Genomic DNA, 10,603 nt, shown 5'->3' with positions numbered 1-10,603 from the left:
TATTTTATGGTCATACTTCCCTGCTTAAACATATTTTTAAAAAGATAATTCATATTGCTTTTATGGAAAAATGTTATTCTTAAAAAACAAAAGAAAGAGGAAAAGAAGGAGGGAGGGAAGGAAGGAAGGAAGGACAGCTAGGATCCAAGAAGTGTGTTGATTTGATGCCATTAAATACAAACCCTGACATTATTTAGTTATTTTTGCCTTTTGTGCCACAAAGGATTTTGACTCAAAAGAAAATATATGATAAAATAGTAAATTACAAATAAAGAAAAAAAATCAGAACATAAAGAAAAACTAGAAAGACAAGACTGGAGAAAGCAGGGTCTTATGAAAATTGAGCTGCAAGGTGAGCCCCACCCTCCTCCCGCGATTCCACATCCCTGTGGGGTCCTCTGCCTGCCCAGCTGGAGACTGGCAGCATCTGGGCATCTGCTCAGGGTGAACCCACGAAGTTGACAGTATAGTAGATACATTGTGGGGTGTCTGTCTGTCCAGCCCATAACAAGCCCTTTTTCTTCTTGCAATATCACGGCAAACTGAGCCAGGTGAACCTCTGGCCCACGCAGAGCAGGGCGGAGTCTGTCTCCTAGACGTTGGGAACTGGGCCTGAGAGCTGCTGCGGTCTGGCTGGCCACCCTGGGGATCTAGTGGGGAGCGGGGGAAGGGGTGGTTTACACAGAGCTGAGCGCACCTCCTAGCTGGGGCCTTGGAGCCCGCTAGTATTTCGTGAGGTTCCTGGTGCATTAAGAAACAAGGTTACAAAAAGGATGGTGTATATTTAATGTTTATATTGAACAAATTAATGCTTTTAACACAAAAATATAGTGCCACAAAAATGTTCTGTTCACAGGATAATTACAGGATTTATTAAAAATATTAATTCACGGTGCACTACAGGCGGTGTGGTCCAGAGCCAAAAGGGCCTGTGCCAACCTCCTGCTCCCCCCCCCCCCCTCCGCCACCCCCAAGGCTGTGAACTCGGGTTGAGCCCAAGGAGGAGGAAACCAGTGCAGCTGGCAGCAGGCAGACATGGGCAGTCACTGATCCTCCTTCCCACCCCTTCCAGGGCATGGGGCCAGGTCCTCCCGGCCCCCTGCGACACCCCGATATCCTCCCAGCGAAGTCCCTTGTTCACTAACTCTGCCTGACGTGGACTTCTACCACTGGCAACCAAAAGAACTTCGCCAGAAAGAACTTGCCGACATCCCAGATTCTGATTTTTCATGGGAGATGTGTTTTTTCACTTGCGACGAATTCCTCTCTGAGAGAGAAAGGGAATTTTCAGCTCCCGTGGCCCCAGTCTCCTGTGAGTTCATGCGTACTCTCCCAAGGTGGAGGAGGACTGTTTAAAAGATGCTGAGTGGCAGGAGAAGAATGTCACCTCAACATCCCTCCGCCAAGCCCGGAGAGGTTTGGCTGAGTCTCAAGGACGCAGGTTCAGACAAGGGCAGGCCTGGCTGCCTTACTGCGAGCCAGAGTCAGTTCGCTGGCGCTGGAGAATGTTGGGGAGCCTTGGGGTCTTGCTTCAAGGCCTCTCCTAGAGTGGGTTGGTCCTAAAACTGGCTTCTGAGATGGGGGGATGACGGTGAGGGGAGTGTCTGCCCTCTAAGGGGTTGCCTGGCTGACTCTTCTCTGCGGAGATACAGAACAGCAGTAGCTGGTTACATTAGTCATCTTATTTCTCTGATGCCCATGGTGCCTAGCAGCGAGCCTTAAAGCAAGCAGACACACAGTGCTGTTTGTGGTCCCCAATGCTGTGGGCAACACGAAGCCTTCATCCTTTGCTCTGCCCAAGCAGCCTCAGGAGAATGTTCTGGGTCTCTCTTCCTCCCCTCCCATTGCTAACCAGACCCACAATATTTCCTGAGCACTTACTTTGTGCTAGGTTCCCTGTAGGTGCTGGGAATCTGAGGGTGATAAACGACAACCATGGCCCTTTCTTTCTTGGAACTTACATCTTTCCATACCACCTTTCACCGAGAGAGAGAGAGAGAGAGAGAGAGAGAGAGGAATTCATTAGTAAAACCCCCAGCTTTGTGGTAGTCTCCAAGAACAAGGGGCCCATTTTTGTCATTCCTTGTTCAAAATTCCCATGTCCCCCACTCAATGCACACACACACATACATATGTTACTCTCACAGTTTACATTCATAACATGTACAGCTGGAGAGCAGCAAAGTCTGCCTTCCACATTATACAGAACGGATTGGCAGCTGGGACTGAAGGCGATAGAAATAAGCTATTGATCAAGGGTTATAAAAGTACTGCCACTGGGATCCTGTGATGCTTGCAAGCTGAGGGCAGCAGTAAAGTGCTACACAAATGCAATAACGTTTATAACCCGGGGGCAAGTGCTTTTTACATGAAAATAAAAAGCTGATCCTCTCTTCAATTCTTTCCCCCCTCCATGGGCTGGGCTGGCCTTTGACAAGTGCAATGACAGGAGCCTAAGCAGAGTCACTTTGGATGGGCTGACCTCTTATTCTCTGTGTATGTGGCAGAGTCTCTTTTCTCCATGCCTGTACCTTCTGGTGGTCTGTGGAGTAACCTGCACTTTTTAAGCTTCTCTGATTGGAGGGAAGGAGGAGCGGTGTCCTGCATCCTGAGAGGCCCAATAATGCCTTGGTCCCATGGGTCTTGCTTGGTTTGCTTTGTGGATGTTGCCTAGTCCTGTTGGGAGCTGAACTTTTCACTTGAATAGAAGCTGGAAATCACTCTTTAGAGCTTCATTCTGTGACATTTGTAAAAAGGGGAAGTCCTACTTTAGGGAGAAATAAATGGAGATGAGAGATGGCTCTGGAGGTACCACAAACCAGTAAATGCTAAATGATGGCTGGACCTGAGGAATCCAACTTTTTCTTCCAAAACTCACCAGATCTGTGCTTCCTAACCTGTGTTCCAAGAACACCAGTTCTGTAAGATTCCCATAAAAATGGGGCTATATAATCAAATAAATTGGGAAAATGCTTCCTCTTGGAGAATCCTATTGCATCTTTGTAATTTAAAGACTCTAAGACAGTGGTTCTCAACCTTCCTAATGCCGCGATCCTTTAATACAGTTCCTCACGTTGTGGTGACCCCCAATTTCATTGTTACACATTGAACATAATTAAAGCATAGTGATTAATCACAAAAACAATATGTAATTATATATGTGTTTTCCGATGGTCTTAGGCGACCCCTGTGAAAGGGTCGTTCGACCCCCAAAGGGGTCGTGACCCACAGGTTGAGAACCGCTGCTCTAAGAAGTCCTGCAGTAAATAAGCAGTTTAACTTTGCTTAACAGCCTCTCCCAGATTTACTTGACTAATTGTCCCCTCACTTAAAATTGCTTTAATCTTTTTTTCTTTTTATTACATAATGCTTATTAATAACACACTTTGGGAAATGCTGCCAAAGTACTTACGAAAGGATTTATATTTTGCCTGCCACATATTGCATGCCTACTATGTGCAAGACACTTTACATGGATTATTTTTAACCACTGAAACAACGCTGTATTATTATCCCTATTTCACAGATGAGAAAAATGAGGTTAAGAGTGGATAAATAACCTGTCCAAGGCCCCTCAGCTAAGGAGTAACTTAGCCAAGATTCTCACCCAGGCCAATCTGACTCCAAATCCCACATCTTCCATCATATCATGTGTCTTCCTACCTGTGACAGAGACTTGCTTCTCTTTTTTGCCAAAGGAGAAGGGTAGTTGCTCTTCCTTAGAGACCCCTGTCTCAGGATCCATTCATTCTTCTGAAAGCCTTGCCTGAGTCATTCCTTTGGCTCATGGAATTCTCATTAGAAAACAGAACCAGAATCTGAATAGCCGTGGGCAGGAATCCCAGGTTTGCCATTTACTATTTATGTGATTTTAGGTAATTTACTTAACACCTCTGCTCAGTTTTCTTATCTATTTTAAGTCTGTACAAAACATCTGACCCAGAATGCTTAGTACATGGCAACTGTTCTTTTTACTGTTAATTATTAACAATAAGTCTTCATGGAAGAAAAACTCATTAGGAAAATTTTAGAGATCCCTGTTTTAAATCCCCCAGTTATCCTGGTGTGCTAAGATACAAATATTTTTATGTTAAAGATGAAAAAACCCTGAAACCTGTTAAACCAATGACTTTTTAAAGTGTGCAGCCAGTGAGTAGCAGAACTGGAATCTGGATTCCCAGTTCACAGAAATTTAAGACACCCCAATGTGTCAAACAGCTAAGTGCACCTGAAAAGGCAGAAAATTTCAGATTTAAAGCTTTGGGAGCTATTGGTCAGTGGAAATCCAATCAGCAATGAGGATAAATTTTCTCTGAAATTGTAAATTTGGTAAATAAAAAAATGAGAAACTTTAATTTGATCTAAAATTTGGTTGGAAGGCTAGCCCGCTTGTATTACCTGCTATTCTATTTCTGTTTGTTTGTTTGCTTGCCTTTTCTGGTTATTCACAATTACTCAGACAAAGCATTTTCCCTTAAAACAACATTTGTATAAATTGACTCAAGTTCCAATAACAGATGAGCATAAGCTCGCTGCGTTAATGTTGTCAGGCTCTCAGTTGATTTTGTGCTGTGATCTTTTTGGTTTTGCCTCGACTGCTGAGGCGAGGACACTCCCAGATGAAATGAGCTGTCTTTAGGCACAGTTAGTCACAAAGCTTAGGTCCCAGCATTTCAGCTTGGAATGGGTCTGTTCCCATCAGCCCACTGACGTTTATCAAAGGAAATGTAATATTCATCCAGATTGAATTGGAATGAGTTTTTCTTTTCTATTAAACGAACAGCGACAACACAATGTACTTGGAAAAATAATAAGTTTGTGCTTATGCTAATTGAGGAAGTAGTATTAAAATAAAGTGTTTGTGGCTCAGAGACTCATAACCCCTGCACCTCTGGGGAGTTAGCAGTCCCCAAGTGGCTACTGGAAAATGCTTCATGTTTTTAAATTCTTGTTCTCAGTGTTAGGAGAACATACTGTTTCTCCATATCCACCAATGCAATTCTTAACACAAAGTCCCTAACCCACTACTACCCCTGGTTTCAATCACCAACCCAGGTGCTGAGATGGTAGATTGGTGTTATTTTAATTTAAAATTAAAATTTAATTAATTCCTCTTTCTTTCACTGACAGCACCAGTTTTTAGTACACTCATTCATTTGCAACTTCTCTTATTAGTTCTCTACAGGAGAGGGAAATGAGATGTATGGTGTGCCCATTTTATGGATGGGAACAACATGGACTGTACCCAAAAGCTGTTAACCTTTCTCTCATCTCATTAACTAGAGTTTGGAAGAGATTTGGCTTAGTTATGTACTGAAGTGTAAAACACAAATGATCAATCTCATTCATTGTGATGGCTTTCATCAAAGAGGACTATAGCTACAGAAATAGTGCTTTGAGTCTAAAGTTTTTGAGCTTGAGAACCTTTGAAACTATTATTTTGATAGTTCTCCTAATGTTGCCACCCATGGGAAGATAATATCCCATTTTAGAGGGGAAGAAAATAAAGCTAAAGAGAAATACTGGCCCGACGGGCGTAAAGGAGGGCATACAATCTAAGCCTTCTGCCGGTCCACTCCCGTCTTGGAGGTGTGGTTCTCTATGTGTTCTAGCTTGGCTGCACATGGCTGATTACTCTAACACTAATGGGTGTCAGGTTCATCCAGAGAGCATGACCTCACTACGTAAATTATTCAGCATTGAGGTTGATGTGACTATTTATAGGTCATAAGTCAGTTATAAACTCAGAAATATGAGAACAGGTCCTTAAATAGAGAAGCAATTGTTACCCACCCAGGGCTTATTTTAAATGTATAGGGTTGGAGTCAGGCAGATTTCATATCTGATACCCTTTATATTGGGCTTTGGGATTACTGGGTAGGATAGATAGGTGCACTGATTATAGCAAGGGATGAGGGGTAAATCCAGGTATGACAAAATGGGTTTCTCTCTTGAGCAAACTCCAAACAGTTGGTAATGCCTGCCTGAGGCACTATGCTGAGGATTCTGAGGCCAAGTTCAGGCTCTCAGAAACCCCCAGGCCACATATTTACCATCCCTGGCTTGGTTATTTCATACTCTTCATCCATCAGTGACAGATGTTTCTTGAAAGTGAGAACACTGGGTCACAGTTATTCACCAAAATTACCTTGCTGAATCTTATACACTAATGCATCTCCTACAACCAATCAAGGGAAAAGAAACAAAATTGCCTCCTTTCAAAGACCCTTAGAGCAATGATAGGTCATTTACAAGATTGGGATAATGAAGCCGTGACAAATCCGATTGCTGGCTGGATTTGGGGTAACCTCTGTTGTCCTCATCCAGAGGGAGAGATTTCTCTGCCATGCCTGTGTTCTGAGACTCAGCCTCCTTCCATTCTTTTCTCTCTTTGTAGTTATCTCTTTCTCTTATTCAGGATCCAAGTTGATTCAAGTGCAGAATTACATCTTGTTTCAATATGAAGGAATGCTAGGCCTTAAGATCTATTGTTGAGGTCATTCTTAAGTTATAAGATGCTCTAGTCCCTTGGTCTTGAATATAGTCTTAAATGAAGCCCCTTTCAAGGCTCTGATTCCTGGGATTCTGTTTCTAGTGGCTGCTGTTTCTTTCTTTTCTCTCTCTCTAGGCCCACACCAAACAATCACTCCTAGACCTCACTCTGGTCTTTGAAAAATCAGGTCATGTCCTGTTTGGATGCTGGGTACACCCTGTGGCTTTCTGTTCAGAACTGCACTGTCTTTACAGCTTCTTGGTTCATCACCCTGCCTGCCACCTCCAGGTACCCTGCTTTCTCTCAGGCTTCATTCTCTAGACTTTACCACAGATCGACCCTCCCTGCTGGTCCTCGGGCTCAGTGACGGCGGCCCTTAGCTATTCTGATCCAGCTCTCCTTCTGTGCAGAATTTCCCCTATTTTTAAAAAAGAATTCTTGAGATCTCTGTAACTTCCTTCTTATGGTCCCTTAGGACACTGTCCTAAATGGGTAATAACTTATATTATTGATAACTTATGTGCCAGAACTAATCCAAACCTTTGCAAGTGTTATTTCATTTAATCCTAAAAACAATTCCATTATTATCCCCACTTAACAGATGAGAAGACTGAGGCCCTTTAAGTTAATTTTCTAGCATCTACATATCAAGTAATAGAAGGTGATATGCATTTGGCCATTTATCATTTTGCAATTATTTTCATTTGAGAATTCAAAATCACATTTGCCCAGCACAGTCATTTGCTATCTTTTCTGGAAATCTCCACTGCTTTAATTCATTATAACTTTTTGTTACCTTTCTAATGATAAAAAACATGTTTAATACAGAGTTCTCTAAACTTTAAAAACACTTAACAATTACATAGGTGTGTTTGCTTTGTGAAAATTTAATGAAATGCACAACTTGTGATTTGTGCACTTCTCCATATGAAAGTTATACTTTAATTAAAAAGTTTATGTAAAAGATACCCCTAGATCCCCTTATTTATATTTTAACTTAGAAAACACCTCCTGGCACCTCATTTTAGGACTGCAATGCCATTTGCCAATGCTCTTGGGGAAGGTGAATATTGCAACAGCACCTGGTCAGATTTAAATGTTCAGAACAGGACATACACTGTGCTAGCTGGGCATGCTGCCTGACCCCATGTGTTTTATGTGATACAGAGGTTGTAAAAAACTTATTAGAACATTATTTCAATAAGGGGAGGAGAACCTTATGTTGTTGCAACAAACCTGTGGCCTGATTTAACTTGGAAGATAGAAGGTTGCACACTACTGTTGAAAGCTGCTTTCACTTGGTTGGAATTTGGGATGTTACATTGTATCACAGGGTTTCACTCATATAGGTGCATCAACTTGTTCTTCAAATTTCCAGGTTTCCATGCTCATAGAAAAGAAATAATGATAAAATTATATGCATTTGTACAATGTGATACAATTTACCAAAGACCAAAATAATATCTATACAGCATGTATGACATATATTATGTCATTTAACTTCCACAACAACACTATGAAGCCATATGATTATTTCTGCATTTTGCACATAAGGAAACTGTGGCTTACAACAGTGCATCATTTGCCCAAAGTCATCCCAAGACTGTCTGATTCCAAAGTTCCTGACTCCTCAAGAACAAGCCCTGGCACTTCTCACTAACAGCTTGGACCCTCACAACAATGCAGTGGTTAAACATTGTTGTTTTCCCCATTTTGGACAAGGAAATAGGCGCAGAGAGATAAAGTGATTAGATAGACATTTGCAGAGCTCAGACCCTAGCTCAGGTTCTCAGACTCCAAATCTGGGAATACCTTCCACTAGATAATGTCACTGCTCAGGCCCACAATACAATTTATTTATGTTGATAATAGATAAACTAAAGGTGCAAATACAAGATGATAAAATTCTTTTAACATCCCCATTCTCGGAGGCTCTCCCTGTGATTCTTTTAGCAGCTCAGCAGCTTTAAGGCAGACATGTCTAGAGCTTTAATTGTGACCGTTTTAGATTTTCACAATAGATTCAGCCTAGGCCCCCTGATCTACATCAATTACTTCTGGAAAAGGAATTGGGATTTGCTTCTGTGAAGGGCAGAGTCACACACTGACAAATGCACACTTAAATCTGTCTATGGTGTTTGGGCTAGTTCAATGGTACCACCACCCCGACACACACACACACACACACACACACACACACACACACACAAGAAATGGGACATTTTGGCAATGTCTGGAGGTATTTTGGGCTGTCACAACTGTTGGGGAGGTGCTCTTGGCATCTAGTGGGTGCAGGACGGGAATGCTGCTAAATATTCCACAATGCCCCCACAACAAAAAAGTATCTGGCCCCAAATGTCAGTAGTGCCAAGGTTGAGAAACCCTGGTCTAGTTAATTCTGTTACTTACACACACACACACACACACACACACACACACACACACACACACACCCCTACCTGAAGTTGCTTAGGATTAAATTGACCTTGGAGATTATGGCAAAGTAATGCAATTGAAGGTATTCTCCAGAGAGTCTACTGCTTATCTGCCAATATTTATTTATTTACAAGTTACCTGACCCGTTTCCAATTATGATTTTGACTTACCATAAATGTACACACAGGGCAGTTAATGTGAAGATTTTTTAAAGATCAGAAACCACTGAGACAGTAGAGAGAAAGAACATACACTCAACTTCTGCTAGTCACTGGGGATGTTCTGTCATAATTCTTTAAAAATCACATTGACATGTCTCCTCTACTTTTTAAAGCACTTTGTTGTTACAACCAGGTTTTCATTTACTCCAGCCCAATAAGAATTAGAAAAGAAGAGTTGATGAACTCTAATAGTTACCTCCCTGCCTCCGTAAAGAAGTGGGACCCTCAGGTTTCCAGACAGACTTCAAATCTTCTTTAGGTTGACCTTTTAAGAGATAATGGGATTACTTTTCAGCCTGGAGTAGAAAAAAGGACAGTGGTTGAGTGAAGCACGGACAGGGGAGCTGCATGAGAAAGCTGTTCAATTAGTTTGTGAGGGGAGGGGTCATTACTTTGAAATACTCTCAAGTTTCAGAACATCAGAGATAGACTTATACAAATACAAGTACAAAAATGCCATGTATCCATGGCTATGGTGTATACTATGCTACTACATAAGTGTAAAATAAGAAAATCTAGAAGAAACTTCTTTATTCTTTATTATAATACATAATGCCTCTATTAATACTGTAAATAGTATAATGTCTCCATTATATTTTCCCCTATATTTACAATGTCTCTGCATTAGACTGATAGTCCTTATAGAGAGCTAGCTGTTATATCATTTTAAATGACATTTTACATCATCCAATAAAATCCAAATATAAATTATATATATATATATATTTTATATATTTTATTTTTTTTATTGATTTTTTACAGAGAGGAAGGGAGAGAGATAGAGAGTTAGAAACATCGATGAGAGAGAAACATCGATCAGCTGCCTCCTGCACATCTCCCACTGGGGATGTGCCCGCAATCCAGGTACATGCCCTTGACCAGAATCGAACCTGGGACCCTTCAGTCCACAGGCCGACGCTCTATCCACTGAGCCAAACCGGTTTTGGCTAAATTATATATTTTCTATCAAACAAAAGTTCCTAGCTCCTGATATATATATAATCAATAAAGTAAATGTAAAAAATAGAAACCATGAAAATACAGGAAGAAAATTGTAGGTGTTTTGTACTCTTAGACACTGGATGACCTCTGAAGCATGGAATGGAAGGCAGGAATATATAGGAAAACACTAACAGATTTGACGATTTTTATAAATATTTAAAACTGCACTTCAGTGTTTAATAACATTCAAAATTGGATTTTTAACTTTGCTCAACACGGTTTTATGGATGGTAAATGGTTTTGGAGGGTAATTAGGTGGTAGGAGAGCAAATTCTATTGAGCACCTGCTATTGTCATTCACGTCTAAAAGTTGAATGATTCACCTCAAAGAAACTTCTGATTGTAAATTTGCAATTTTCAGCTTTTTTTCTGGGATTTTCACTAACTTATACTAATTGTTACATTTTTTTTCTTTAGCATTTATGCCATTTAGCCCTTTCAAAAATTCCAC

The 10,603-nt window shown here is 41.1% G+C and overlaps 1 long non-coding RNA gene across 1 annotated transcript; it reads right to left on the bottom strand.

Moving 5' to 3' along the window:
- Positions 1-1,758: 1,758 nt before the first annotated feature.
- On the bottom strand, positions 1,759-9,463 carry LOC139017875 (uncharacterized). Its single transcript, XR_011472884.1, has 3 exons — positions 9,347-9,463; positions 7,730-7,880; positions 1,759-1,976 (listed from the first exon to the last, which is right to left on the bottom strand). It is a non-coding gene; the product is annotated as an uncharacterized lncRNA (long non-coding RNA).
- Between the last annotated feature and the right edge of the window lie 1,140 nt (positions 9,464-10,603).

The sequence above is a fragment of the Myotis yumanensis genome, unplaced genomic scaffold (genome assembly GCF_028538775.1).
Source record: "Myotis yumanensis isolate MYYU_CA2020_CCGP unplaced genomic scaffold, mMyoYum1.0.hap1 SCAF_10, whole genome shotgun sequence".
In the NCBI taxonomy this organism is placed as follows: Eukaryota; Metazoa; Chordata; class Mammalia; order Chiroptera; family Vespertilionidae; genus Myotis; species Myotis yumanensis.
This window is presented reverse-complemented; position numbering and strand designations above follow the sequence as displayed.